The sequence below is a fragment of the Mus musculus genome, chromosome 1, assembly GCF_000001635.26.
Source record: "Mus musculus strain C57BL/6J chromosome 1, GRCm38.p6 C57BL/6J".
In the NCBI taxonomy this organism is placed as follows: domain Eukaryota; kingdom Metazoa; phylum Chordata; class Mammalia; order Rodentia; family Muridae; genus Mus; species Mus musculus.
Window position 1 is genome coordinate 78,280,441 of NC_000067.6, and position 13,616 is coordinate 78,294,056.

The window sequence follows — 13,616 nt, forward strand, 5'->3', positions numbered from 1 at the left end:
GAATTAAAGGCATGCACCACCACTGCCCAGTGACTTGTTTTGTTTTTGTTTTCCAAAACAGGGTTTTTCCATGCAGCCCTGGCTCTCCTGGAACAAGCTTTATAGACCAGGCTGGCCTCACTCTCACAGAGACACCTGTGTCTGTCTCCTGGATGCTGGGCTAGTAAATCAAAGCTACTTCTATGTCCCAAGTATCTAGCTGCATATGAACATGGGTGAACTCAGTATTCAATTCCTGTTATCTAAGCATTGTGAGAAACAACTCTTGCCCAGATTTAGTTCAAGACATTGATCAATAATTTAATATTTCCTAGAAGTTTATTCTGAGCATCTTTCCCACCAGTTAAAACATTTTATCTTTTCTAAAAGAACAAATCAATATCTGTTTTCTTAGGGCCTGTTATTGATGTTTTTGTGACTCATCTAGTATGACTGTGGTAAGAAATATATTGTGGTCAACACATGTTTGCGTGGGGGGGAGGGCACACACACACATAGGATTGCATATGTGGGGACCAGACTCCCCACCTTATTTTTGGAGCTAGGATGTTCCACCTAACCTAGAGCTTGAGTTTCAACTAGCATCAGAGGCCCACCTGTCTCTCTCTATTCTGCCTCCAGCTCTGGAGTTGCAGGAATTGATCCTGGGATCTGAACTCAGAGCTTCAGGCTTGCTCAGCAAACACTTTACACATCACAACATCTCTCTAGCACCCAAAAGAGACTTTTTGGGGAGATGTAAAGCAATCTTCATTAATATTATTTGTACTTCTGTATACTCCTCCATTTCCAGCATACACACATATGCAGTGATACACACCTATGTTTATAATCCTCCGGCCACACCCTGATTGATGCTCAACACACATTTGTTGGATCAATGACAATAAATGTTCTTTCTGACTGTGGAGAAAGCCATCTGTTATCTAGTCCATAGCCACTCTTTATAGAAAAAGCCACTCTAGCCTCTCTCTCTTCTATGAAAATGACTTTGAGTTTTTTCATTTCACGAGAGGGATCTATACCAGCTCCTGGCAGCAAACGCAACTATGGCCAGCAGCCTGTACAAGCTGATTCCCCAAGGTACTAAACCATAGATAGTCAGAAAAAGCAGTTAGTGATGGCGCTGACTTTCTAAGCACCTTTCACTTTCCCATACAAAAGATCAGACTCGGTAGGCAAAGCCCTTTGCTCGCTCTCTTTGTTCCCAGCTTTAATTTGTGGAATCCTCTGAGCAGCCACCTTATGACCACAACATAGGGAAACAAAACCCAACACATTGAAAATGGCAGGGAGTCAGAAAATAGAATCCACAGCAATATTATTCAACAACTGCACCAGTTGACGCTGCCGTAGGTAGATCGTCTCTTACTTTTTCAGTCAAAGGTGTTCGTTACAGAACCCACCCTTAAAGGGGTATAATAGAGAATATACGTACCTGGATATAGGAAAGGCCATTGCTGGTTCTTCCCACCTACCCTCCCATTCTCCACAGCCCGCTTTCTATGCTGGATTTCCACATCTCAAATTCCCTTCTGCTTTATTTTTTTACTGCAGCATAAACATTTCTCTGAGCTGAGCAGCTGAAAACACCATCAGCTCATTTCAAGTCCCCATGGGATAGGAGTCTGAGCAGAGCTGAGCTGGATTCTCTGCTTGGGCTCAAGTCAAAAGAAGGCAAGACTGAGAGCCATCCTGAAGTTCAGGGTCCTATTTCAGGGTCATATGGTTGTAGCAAATTTGGTTCTCATAGTTCTAAGGTCCCCCATTTCCATGCTCCCACGGATGGCTAGCACTTCTGGAGCCCTTCGATTTTAACCTAGGACTGAAATCCCACGTCAAATTCTTGTCCCCTTTAAATCTCTGGCTTTGTTTGGTGCTAGATACCGATTTAAAGGGCATATGTCCTTAGGTTAAACACTCCAGGATAATCAACTTTGTTTCAAGTTCAGGTAACTTGGGACCTTAATTACATCTATATAAACCCTTTCCAGGGGTGCCAACTTGGCATTTAATTGACTAAATGGCAAGCATTATAGGAGACAACAGGGCTGGGGATCTGGACGTTATCCTGGAATTTTCATCCATGTGGCTGTCTCTCTTGTGTCTGTCTCTGTGTCTGTCTTTCTGTCTCTCTGTCTCTTTGTCTCTGTTTCTCTCTGTCTCTCTCTGTCTCTTTGTGTATGTGTATGGGAGAGGGAGAGGGAGAGGGAGAGGGAGAGGGAGAGGGAGAGGGAGAGGGAGAGGGAGAGGGAGAGGGAGAGGGAGAGGGAGAGGGAGAGGGAGAGAGAGAGAGAGAGAGAGAGAGAGAGAGAGAGAGAGAGAGAGAGAGAGAATGAGTGCATGTGAAGCAAGAAAACAAACAACCTTGGATGTTGTTCTTTAAGGGAACTTCATCTTTTTCCCCCTCAATGGGATCTCTTATTGGTTTAGAACTTGTCAAGTAGGCTAAGTTGACTAGTCAGTGAATCCTAGCAACCCATTTGTTTCTGCCTGACCAGATGACAAACACACACCACCACACCTGGCTTTTCAAAGGTGGGTTCTAGGTACTGCACTCAGGTCCTCACTCTTACAAGGCAAGCACTTTACCAACTGAATTATCTTCCCAGCCCTTGCCATCTCTTTCTGAAGACAAAGGAGGGCCTTATGCATCTTCTGTAACTTCCTTTCTTTCTTCTCACTGAACCCTTGTGATGTTGCTCTAATTATAGCAATTTTGTTAACAATTACATCAGTGATTTGGGGCATTCTTGAAAGCATTATAAAGCTCAGGTACCCTTATGGGCTACCCTTGTAAGATATTAGCTAGCCAGTGACTTGTTTCTAGTGGCTGTCACTTAGCAAATATAAGCAGATGACAAAAATTTGTGATATATTTTTAATTTTTATTTTATCTGTATGAGTGTTTTGCCTGCATTTATGTTTGTGTACCATGTGTGTACCCAGTGCCCACAATGGGCATTTTATCCTCTGAAACTAGAGGTTCAGATGGTTGTGAACCACTGTATGGGTGCTGGGAATTGAACCCAGGTCCTCTGAAAGAGTAACCAGTGCTCTTAACAGTTGAGTCATCTCTCCAGCCCAATAATTTCTGATATTTTTAAATAGTACCACTTGAGAGTTACAAGGCAGGAGGTGTCTGGGACTCATAAATCATTTGTCTCCTGCAGAATAACTACATCAAACTAACCAGTATGGCCTTTCCAGAGGCAACCTGTGTCTAGTGATTGAGTTGAGGCCATCTCAGCCCGAAAGAAGTTACTCTGAGGGACAAACCACATCTATCTCCGCCTCCACAGGCCTGGATGCAAAGTACCCAGGCTGCATGACAGCCTGGCCTCCCCATCTGCCCAGCCCGGCAAAATGAATGACAGACACCCAATCCATACGCTGACTGGCTGGTCTGAACTTACATGGTGAAATAACAACTCACATCACATGGCTAAAAACTTTCAAGTCCTGATGCAGAAGAATGGGTTTCATCTCAGGGACACCCACTGAGCTCACTCCTCTAGTAAACACTCCCAGTGCAGGCAAAGCCCAAGATCCCAGCTCCATGCAGAATGCCTGATAGTCAGTTAGAGCAACTGCAGTAGAAATCTCAAAAGCTCTTACTGTAATCACCAAGATTATAACACCCAGGACCTCCGATTGACTGCAAGAGGATTCTCTTATCTGTGAATAATTAACCATTTTATTTTAGAATAAGGAAAACACAAGATTGGATGGCAAGTATTTACAACAGATTACTTGTATTATACTAATCTCAATGTAGATTCAAGATTAGAAAGGATGAACACACACACACACACACACACACACACACACACACACACGGATTGGGAGAGACATAGGATAAGAAATCCTAGGGAGCAATGGCGGGAGGAATGAGTAGGGATATAACACACTGCGTATACATGAAACTTCAAAGAATAAATTTAAAGCTAAAATTAAAGAAGATACAGTGATTGGTATTTGAGTATGAGGTGACAATAAATCATAGTCAACTGCATCTAGTTTTACTGTATCAAGATAAATGCTCCTAGTTACAGTCATCTATTTTGAGGATGAAAAACTGTATAAGGTGTCATCTATCTTCCTTGATTATCAGGTCCCAAGTTCCATGAGCATTTTCTCCCACTCTCCCATTGGTGGCTTTGCGTTTATTCCTCCGATGTCCCTAGTAGGTGGGAAAGCCATCCGTGCTATTTCAGGTTTGTCAAGGAGGGAATCTGACAGCTAAGAAATGGTGGTCTGTGATTCTGACTGTCCTAGGGCACCTTGTCACAGCGACTGTGCAAGGTATTATTAGCCTCGTGCGTATGCTCCTATGTCAGCCCATTTGCTACCCATGAGCCAAATGCTGATGTGTATTTTTAGCAACACGATGATGCGTCTCCCCTTATCTGCAGAAGCCGATCTCACTGCCATTAGCTGATCAGCTGCTGTAAGAGCTTTGCTCTGTCACTAGACACATTTCTTTAAACAACAAAAGTCCTGCCAAGCTTTACAGAGACAAATGATGTACCTGCATAATCTTGATTAACCTCATTAAAGTTGATACAGTGAAGGTTTTTTTTTTCTCCTTTATATATTAACATTAATTTGCTCAGGTTGGTCATGAGCAAAAGGCCATGGCTTGGATGTGAACTGTCTCCCAAAGACTCATATGTGGCTTGGTCCTCAATGCTAGCAGTGGTAGGGCTTTCAGGAAGAGGCTGGGTCCTGGAGACTGGATCTTTTCATTTGTCAGTGGATTAACCCACTGTATAGGCTCTTGTGAGAAAGGAGAAATCTGGAAGATGAGGCCATGTTAGGGAAATAGGTCACATGAGGCCTAAAAGGCATCTTCGAATGTCTTTGCCCTGTCCTTGTCCCGGTATTCAGTCTCTGCTTGCTAGTGCAGTGATATTTCCTCTACACCATTTTTTTCCATGACTGCTCTGCCTAGTCAGAGGTGCAATGAAGCTAAATGACAAAGCACTGTGTCCTGTGAGTCTGTTAGCTCAAATATACACCTTTCTTTAAAGATGCTCAGAGCCAAACAATCTGAGTAAAAAACGAACTGATATCTACTCATTTAGTGGTGTGATATGGATTAAATACATGATTATTTTGCTCAAAGTATTTGTGTGGGCTTAGAGAGATGGCCCAGCCAGTAAATTGCTTGCTATGCAAGCTCAAATATCTGAGTTAAAGCTCCAAAACCCATGTAAAAAATATCCATGTTTATTAGATCAGTTCTGGGGAGGTAGAGATGAAGGATCCACCACATTAGCAACTGAGAGATTCTGCTTCAAAACTTAAAGTGGAAAGTGATTGAGGAAGATATCTGACATCCACCTTTGGCCTCCACACATGTGTGCACATGAACTCATACACACAGGGCATCCGTATACAAATATGTGCATGCACAAAGAAAATTTAAAAAATTGACTGAAAACTAAACATGTCATGATGTGGCCATCATCCAGTGTTGCTTGAGATTGAACTAAGGCCAAACATAAGAGAATTATTCTTTAACACACACTAAAGTTATGTATGATGGTTCGTGCCAATGATCTTAGTTCTGGAAGTGTGGAAAGACAATTGTGGATTTAAGACTACAAAGCAAGACCCTGTCTCAAAAAGAAAAAAAGATGGGGCTGGAGAGATGGTTCAGCAGTTATGAGCATTTGCTGCTCTTTCAGAGGACCGGAGTTAGATCCCCCACATCCACATGAAAGCTCGCAATTGTCAGTACCTCTAGTTTCAGGGGATCCAACACCCTCTTCTGGTGTCTGTGTGTACCAGGCTGGTGCACAGACATAAATGCAGGCTAAACATAAAATATTTTTTCCTTTAAAAAGATACTCAATTGGTACACAATCATGTATTCTGTTTTTTCAGGTCATAGCTGCTTTTACTTTCATGTTTTTTAAAACTAATACATGTAGCCTAGTGCCTGCACTCTTGGTGAAAACCCAAAGAGCTGGGAAAGTCTTTATTCAAAATTAAATTTGCTGACGAGAAAAATATTTGAAGTATTGGATATGAGAAAATAATTTACCATTTTGACTTCCTCTGCGTCACCTTTCGCTGAGCACCTACCGTGTCCTAGGCAGTGTCCTAACAGCCCCAGCATGGAAGGTCCTTCTGCATGCTAGGGGAATGAGAGGAATGGACACAGACAAGCATTATCTCTAATCGTCACGGCAACTGAGAAGTTAGCAAGAAGTACTATCACCGTATCCGATCGATGAGAAAAATGAAATTTGAAAAGGCTGAAGTGAACGCTATAAAATATAGTTTCAAGTCATTTTCAACCATTGTCAATTCACTTGCGGCCTTGGCATTAAAGAACACTCATGTACTTTAGAACAGAAATAGCCTTTCTTCCATCAGGCTGTTATTTAAAGGTTCCCCCTTTTAGTCTTATTTAGCAATCACCTATGAAATCACTGGGAAGGCCAACGGTATGTGCTGGAATAGTGAGTAACTTTGGAAGTGAAGTGAGCTTGCAGGCTGTGACTGGTCCAACCTGAATGGATGTCAGCTGATGGTCTTTTCTGGTTGTCTCCCTGGCTGGTGTCAAATCCCTTCAGGATGCAGGGTCATCTCAGCCCATTTAGTGAGCCCGCTCTCACCTGCTAAGACATTCTCCCAGTGTTTTTAAAATGCTATTTTAGGCAGTTAGCCTGGTGACAGAGAACCTGTTTAGCATGTTATGAGGCCTCAGGTTCAATCCCCCATGGGCACAAAAATAAGATAAGATAAAATAAATTCCATTATGATTGTAGGGCTTATAAAACCATATAATGGAATTCTAATTTTCTACTAATGGTTTAAGGGTAAAAAGTTGAAAGAAATCAGAAAAGATATTGGCAACTATGAGTAGTCTATTGGAGTACATAGGGAGATAACGCAATGACTGGAAGTCTATCTCTGATCTAAGATGCTATAATGGGGAGATAAGACAGGAGACCTAGAATAGTGTAGAAGAGTCTGCCAGGAGAACAGGGAAGACTAAGATAGAAAGAAGACAGAACAACGTGGTAAAAGTCAGCAAGGGCTGTGAAGGGAAGACATGACAGACAATGAGAGATAAGATAATAGCCAGGCAATGCCACACACCTTCAACCCCAGAGGCAGGTGGATCTCTGAGTTCAAGGCTAGCCTGGTCTACAGAGCAGGGGCCAGCACAACCAGGGCTACACAGAGAAATCCTGTGTGGAAAAAAAAGAGAGATAATAATAAGGTGGTCTCATTAAGGACTTTTTACCAAGCATGCTCAGTGGCTTCAGTAGTTCAAACGTCCAACTTTCATTAAAGCCAGGCATTAAGTAGATCTCTACAGGAGACTGAGAGTGAGAGACCATCTTCCTCATTGCAAGGTGCAACGCACTCACGCACACACTCATGCACACATGCACGGACATATATTCACACATACATCCTTGTCTTCCTGAGGCCTAAAAGTATCAATGGTTGAACAGGGATAGATCCACATGCCTTCATCTTATAATCTAAGAAATTTCATATATAGTTTGTCAGGTTGCAATCATTTCCTAAAAGACCATAGCCTGGGATTAGAGAGATGGCTCTGTGGTTAAGAGCACTTATTGCTCTTGTGAAGGACCAGAGTTCAATTCCCAGTACCCCACAGTGGCCAGCTCACAATTGACTACAACTCCAGCTCCAGGGAATCTGCAAACTTTGTCAGTCTTGTGTACCCCACACCCACGCACGCACGCACACACACACACACAGAGAGAGAGAGAGAGAGAGAGAGAGAGAGAGAGAGAGAGGGAGAGAGAGAGGGAGAGAGAGAATTAAAAATAAAAACATTCTTTAAAATAATGTGAAGATCATGCCTGAGTCCCAGACACCATCTCCTAGATGCAAACTCCCCTTGACTCTGAGGATAGGGTGGCAGCCAAAAACTCCCTACGGTAGAGGACTGTCTTTTAAAATGTCCAAGAGTACGCGATAGGGATTAGGAGAGATAGCATCATAAAAAACATGTCCTTCAAGTATTGCTCTGTGACTGTGTACATGAATCCAGTCCTGTTTAGTCCCTAAAGAGCTTTTTTCTTTGACTTTATACAAAGAGGTGTCCCAAGAACACAGGCAACAGGAGAGAAGGATGCTTAGAATATAGCTAACCCATTTCTTACTTTCTGGTTCTACCTGAGGACAGGTGAGGTAGATATGTCCTTAGCTTACAAGGGATGCTATGGGGACCACATAGGCATACATCTCTCACTGACTTGAGAAGGGTTGTGATGAAGGGAAAAGGTAAGAATGTGTCATGGATTTTAATGGCTTGCATGGTTCTGCGATCCTTTAGAAGAAAAACTGGCTGGGCACAGTGGCACACACCTTTAATCACAGCACTTGGGAAGAGGAGGCAGGTGGATTTCTGTTAGTTTAAGGCCAACCTGGTCTACATAGGGAGTTCTGGGACAGCCAAAGCTACATAGTGAGAACCTGTCTCAAGAAATCCCAAAAGAAAGAACACAAGGAGGAGAAGGTGGAAAGAAGAGGGGGAAGGAGGAGGGGGCGGGGGAGGAAAAGAAGAAATACACTGTTCATTGGTGTTTCCACACCCCTACTCGCCTTCATCCTTTACTCCTATATAAAATCAGTTGTTTGTTTGTTTTTAAGTCCTCAGAAATCAAATATGAGCAACATGGTAAAGGAAACAGTTGATTCTAGGTAGGAGGGCGGCTTATCTTTGTGGTACGTGAGAAAAGCACCAACCCCCAACCACAGACAGGCCCAGATCAGAATCTACTGGCGATAGTTAATCTTATGTGCCAACTTGATTGAACTGCAGGGTCAGACTGAGTCAAACCATTCTGGGTATCTCTGTGTAGATGTTCTATGAATGGGATTGACTTTTAAATTAATAGACTGAATTAAGGGATTATCCTTCCTCAGGTGGGTGGGGCTCACCCACTCAGTTCAACAACTGAATGAAACAAGGCAACTGCCTCTCTGCCTGACCACCTTTAAGCCAGCACATCTGCTTTTTCCCCTTGCTGAGTCAGAGGTTTTCCTGGGTTCCACACCTGTTATCCCTCACACTGAAGCTTCAGGTCCCGGCTCTCTGAGCTCCGGGCTTTTGGAGTGTGCTCTAGCACTATGTCTTAAACCCCCATGAGTCTCTGGCTCACCAATACACTTTGCAGGTGTTGGGACTTGGCAGTCTCCTCCAAAATGGTTAGGGTCAATTTCTTATCACAAACCTCCTTCTAAATACAACATGCTTTTCCATGGGCTGTTTCTCTGACTAATAGACCACTCTGAGTATTTGAAGTAGAAGTTCGACATGGGGATTAGGCACTCATTATACATTAAGAGGGTGCGGAGAACATCAATTATGGAATCCACCCCTAGTAGCTGCACCATCAGAAAGAAAGGAAACAGGATTGTCTGGTGAGTCACAGGGCAGTGAGTGAGAAAGTTACAAGATACCCGTAAGCTGTTGGCCAAGCCTCATGTGCCTGTCTCTCAGAAGCCAAACACATAGATGGCTGTGAGCAGAAGCAAACAGTGTCTTGTTTCCTCTTTCTTTCTAGACGATTTATTTATTATTGCATGTGAATTGGTATTTTTCCTGCATGTATGTGTGACAGTGTTGGATCTCCTGAAGCTGGAGTTATAGACAGTTGTGAGCTACCATGTGGGGGTCCTCTGGAGGAACAGCCAGTGCTCTGAACCACTGAACCATCTCTCCAGCCCTGTCTTGTTTCCTCTTAAATTCTTAAATCTCTTGTGGGGGAAATCTAAACTGAGCTTATAGGCAACAGAGCTTTTAGGCCTCTAGGATGTGCAGTAAAAAGGGCAAGTTTTAACTCAAGAAGAAGGAAGACCAAAGTATGGATACTTCACTCCTTCTTAGAATAGGGAACAAAATACCATGGAAGAGGCAAAGTTCGGAGCTGAGATGGAAGGAAAGACCATCCAGAGACTGCCCCACCTGGGGATCCATCCCATATACAACCACCAAACCCAGACACTATTGCATACACCAGCAAGATTTTGCTAACAGGACCCTGACATAGCTCTCTCTTGTGAGGCTATGCCAATGCCTGGCAAATACAGAAGCGGATGCTCACAGTCATCTATTGGATGGAACACAGGGCCCCTAATGAAGGAGCTAGAGAAAGTACCCAAGGAGCTAGAGGGGTCTGCAATCCTATAGGAGGATCAACAATATGAACTAACCAGTTACCCCCCCCCCCCAGAGTTGTGTCTCTGGTTGCATATGTAGCAGAGGATGGCCTAGTCGGCCATCAATGGGAGGAGAGGCTCTTGGTCTTGCAAAGATCATATGCCCCAGTACAGGGGAATGCCAGGGCCAAGAAGTGGGAGTGGGTGGGTAGGGGAGCAGGGCAGGGGGAGGGTATAGGGGGCTCTGGGGATAGCATTTGAAATGTAAATAAAAAAAATATCTAATAAAAATGCCTTAAAAGATAAAGGATCAGAAAGAAATAATAAGAAATGATGAGGGAAACCCCAAGCAGGGGACAGTTCAACACAATGTCCTTCATCACTGGAAACACATAATTTCAGCTGTGATGATACTGGCAGATAGAATGGAGACCTATTGTCTATGATGTATCTACATGAATCCAGGAGCCAAACAGTGGTAGTGTCCAGTCTGAGGATAACAGCAAGTTGTTCATGATCAATATTAGACCAGGTCTGCTAGAACAGTGGTTCTCAACCTGTGAGCCATGGCCCCTTTGAGGGTCAATGACCCTTTCACAGGGTCACCTAAGACTACTGGAAAACATAGATATTTACATTGTGATTCATAACTAGCAAAATTACAGTTACAAAGTAGCAATGAAAATAATTTTATGGTTGGCGGTCACCATAACATGGACAACTGTATTAAAGGGCTGCAGGCAGCATCAGGAAGGTTGAGAACCGCTGGGTTAGACCTTGCAGCCAATGCAAGCATACAGCTCTCTATTTTATATAAATTCATCTCGTGTTTGTTTATTTTTTAAAAATTATTTTATTATTTTATTTAATTTTATGTATAGAGGCCAGAGTATGTTTATATGTACCATAAGTGTGCAGGTGAGCTGTAAAGGCCAGAAGAAGATGTTGGATCCCTTGCAAGTGGAGGTTTAGGCAGTGGTGAGCTACCTGATGTGGGTGCTGGGAAATAAACTCAGGTCCTCTGCAAGAACGGCAAGTGTTCTTAACCACTGAACCATCTCTCCAGCCCCAGCTTGTGATTATCTTTTAATTTACTATAGATAGATAGATATAGGTATAGATGTAGATATAGATACAGATATTTTTGAGACAGGGTTTTCCTGTATATCCCTGACTATCCTAGAACTCACTCTGTAGGCCAGGTTTGCCTCAAACTCACAGAGATCCACCTGCTTCTGCCTCCCCAATGCTAGGATTAAAGGTGTGTGTCACCACTGGCCAGCATCTCGTATATATTTATTGTTTTAGTAGTGAATGTATTTGAATTCATCTTTAGCATTTTTCAAAGCATATACTGTGTCACGGGGAGCCACAGCCATGTGATGTAAAGTTGAGTCCTTTACTCATGGTTTCTAGGGAGTTCAGTTTGCTTCAGTGAAATGTTTCCTCTCACATCTGCCTTAGCCTTTCACTTGTGTGCACTTCAGGAAAAGACTCCTTCATGTGTTTGTCCCAGCAAAACACCATCCAACACAAGCAGCTTTCCAAAGAACCCTTAAGTTTCCACTGAACTCATGGCAAAACTGCTCTCTTGTGGGAGCATGAAGTAGCAGCTGTCCACATCATGGGGAACTGGGAATCAGACATCATCAAAACTAGAAACTGAGCTACAATTTCAAAGGCTCACCCAGTGTGACTTAACTCTGCTGCCGCACATTTTCTGTTGCTGTGATAAACACCATGATCAAGAGTAACTTGGAAAGAAAAGGGGTTTGGTTTGGTTTTGTTTATCTTTCAGCTTCCAGGTTATAGTCCTACAGTGAGGGAAGCCAGGGCAGGAACTAAAGCAGAAACTGAGGCTCCCTCTTCACAGGTGACCCTAGTTTGTATCAAGCTGACAAAAACTAACTGGCACAAGTCCCATCTACTAAAGTTTCCACACTCTCCTCCAGTCATTGCCTCCACCCACGTGAGTCCGGGAACACACTTCAGGTCTAATCCAGGACAGAATGTGAAGTGGAAACTTAAGGGTCCTTTGGAAAGCTGCTTGTGTTGGATGGTGTTTTGCTGGGACAAACACATGAAGGAGTGTTTTCCTGAAGTGCACACAAGTGAAAGGCTAAGGCAGATGTGAGAGGAAACATTTCACTGAAGCAGACACAAGTGAAAGGATGTTCTGCTAAGCAAGCGTGTGAATGGACACTTGATGAAGGATCCCTTGCTAATGACACACCTGCATTGGTCCACCTGACCTTCCATGGTTGAGCTCCCATTTGTCAGAACTCCACAGAGAGAAATGCACCAAGAAACTTCTGCTGATGTGCTGCCGTTTCTTGCCACTTTTTTGGGCTTACGCTAATTGGCAGAGTGATGTTAGCTGAGCCAGACTCACGTGCTGAGGCAAGACCCATGGAGGACAGGTGATGTATAGATAGGACTGGATGGACAGTGAAGGATGCTGAGCTTGAGGCTAACTTACAGAGTTAGTTTGGCTTGCTTGTAGAGCTAGCTAGGCAATGCTTGTTGGTCTCGAAGCTTCGCTGATCTTCACTTCTTCACTTCACTGAGAGGTGCAGCTGAGACACTTCTGGCATTCCTCCTGGTCCCCCCTGCTGACCTGTGTCCGAGGCTGAGGCCTGGCTGCCTCTCCTTTGCTAAGTAGTGCTACCACTGCTGATTCATGTTTGCTATCCTGACCTTCCATACTGGACAGCTGGTACATCTGTGAAACCAGATTTGCATGTGGATTGAGCTGCTGCGGCTTAGCTGTGAACTGCACTGCTGATCTCCTCACAACGCAGATGGGAGTTGCTCCAAAGAAGCATTTCTAAGTTGGTCTACTTTCCCCGTATCCTTTCTTTTCCACTACCTCTGGTGGGTGGTGGGCTAGAAGGGAGGTTAAAGCATTTAAGAACCATCATTAAAAATAAGGATTGAAAAGAGCTAAAGTTACAAGAATGTCTGTGAGATTCCATCAGCTTCTTGCTTCTCAGCCCTTTGTACTACAGGTTACATCTTTTTATAGGTCAGTGACATTTGAAGAGATTTTCTTTCTGTTGTTTCCCTAACATTAACCACCAAAGCAGAGAGTTAACTATGCAGAGAAAAGGACAGCACTTTTAGTCATGTGAGGGAGATTTTTACAATCACTGAAAAGTAGGACAAGCTGCTGGTTTTTGTGAGCTCCCGGCTTATTTCCGTGAATGTGATCTGAGAGATAACTAGACCCCTCCAGCATTCAATCTAGGGGTTAACAATCCAGGATACCAGTTACTACATGGATGCAGATGATATTTACAGTGGCTAGTAAACTCAGCTCATGACTATAGTGTAGCTTTATTCAGCTCCACAGTATCTAGTAATGAATTAATACAGTGGTTGTCTTAGTCAGGTTTCTATTCCTGCACGAAACATCATGACCAAAAAAACAAATTGAGGAGGAAAGGGTTTATTCA